The sequence below is a fragment of the Pteronotus mesoamericanus genome, unplaced genomic scaffold (genome assembly GCF_021234165.1).
Source record: "Pteronotus mesoamericanus isolate MK-2021 breed Mesoamerican mustached bat unplaced genomic scaffold, CSHL_Meso_final contig_68, whole genome shotgun sequence".
In the NCBI taxonomy this organism is placed as follows: domain Eukaryota; kingdom Metazoa; phylum Chordata; class Mammalia; order Chiroptera; family Mormoopidae; genus Pteronotus; species Pteronotus mesoamericanus.
The window spans coordinates 20433318-20434608 of NW_026555234.1; the positions used below are offsets into that span (position 1 = coordinate 20433318).

Sequence of the window (1291 nt, forward strand, 5' to 3'; positions counted from 1 at the left end):
GACATATCTATAAAGCATTATAGAGAAAAAATAAAAATTTCAATTCACTTTAACAAATGGTTGGCTATATGATCGGGAGGAATATATAGTTTGGGATATGAAAGTGAATAAAAGAGCTTCTATTCCAGTCTTCATAAAAGTTAGAATATGGCAGTTTAATGGGAATTACAAACAGTTTATCACATAGTGAATATTAAAGAGAGGTTCACATTGCTATGGAAATATATAACAGCAAAAATTATGCTAGTCTGAGATCACAAAAGGCCTTCTTGAAAAATTAGTAATTAAGTTGACTTGGAAGATGAATAGATGATTACAAGTGTATATTGGAAGAATGATCCAAGAAGAAGAAACAGCAAGGGGGAAAGCCCTGAAGAGAGAGAACAGAGAAGAGCTTAGAGAAATTGAGAGGACTAGTCTTTCTGGGTCACGTTGACCAATTATCACATGGAGAGGGGGGCAGAGGCCTCATGATAAAAGGCACTTAATATAAATGTAAGAATATGAGAATTTCTCTTAGGGACAATGGGAAATCATTGGAAAGGTGGTAAGCAAGCAAATGACTTCAAATTTTTGTTTTACAACATTAGTTAAAGGATTTAGGGTTCATATTACTCTCTAGGGTAGAAATCTTGATAATCATCATATTTTCTATTCTTATTGCTCATCATGTTGTCTCATGCAAAATGTTGTTCTTTGTTCTTCTACAGTTGTACAGTAGGCATAGAATAGAAAATTCTGTTTTATGACTCATACCCATGCCTCAACTAAAAGCTTAAAAAGTATAAAACAATTTTATCACATACAGTTCATCTATTCACACTGTTTTTTAAAAATTTTTATCATGTTTCTTCTTACAGGTATCTAAACTCATACTGAACAATGAGTTCTGGGTTGCAAAAGAAGATTTATCATTCACACCTGTATGTAGTCTTTGCCCACAACTTAAACAAAAACAAACACAAGTGCTAGTAGTCATACTTTTTTTTTATTTTTTTTAAAAATGTTATTTATTTATTTTTAGAGAGGAAGGGAGTGAAAAAGAGAGGGAGAGAAACATCAATGTGTGGTTGCATCTCGCACTCCTGTTACTGGGGACCAGGCCTGCAACCCAAGCAAGTTCCCTGCACTGAGAACTGAACTAGTGATCCTTTGGTTTGCAGGCCAGTGCTCAATCCACTGAGCCACACCAGCTAGGGCTAGTCACACTTTTTAAATGTATTACCATGTTGTTCCATGATTTTAAATAAAAAGTGAGATAAGCCTATGCTCTAAAACCATGTCGTAAGTG

The 1291-nt window shown here is 34.4% G+C and overlaps 1 non-coding gene across 1 annotated transcript; it reads right to left on the reverse strand.

Annotated features, from left to right (window-relative positions):
* Nucleotides 1-843: 843 nt before the first annotated feature.
* Nucleotides 844-970, reverse strand: LOC129077750 (small nucleolar RNA SNORA40). The gene has a single exon (XR_008529903.1). It is a non-coding gene; the product is annotated as a small nucleolar RNA SNORA40 (small nucleolar RNA).
* Between the last annotated feature and the right edge of the window lie 321 nt (nucleotides 971-1291).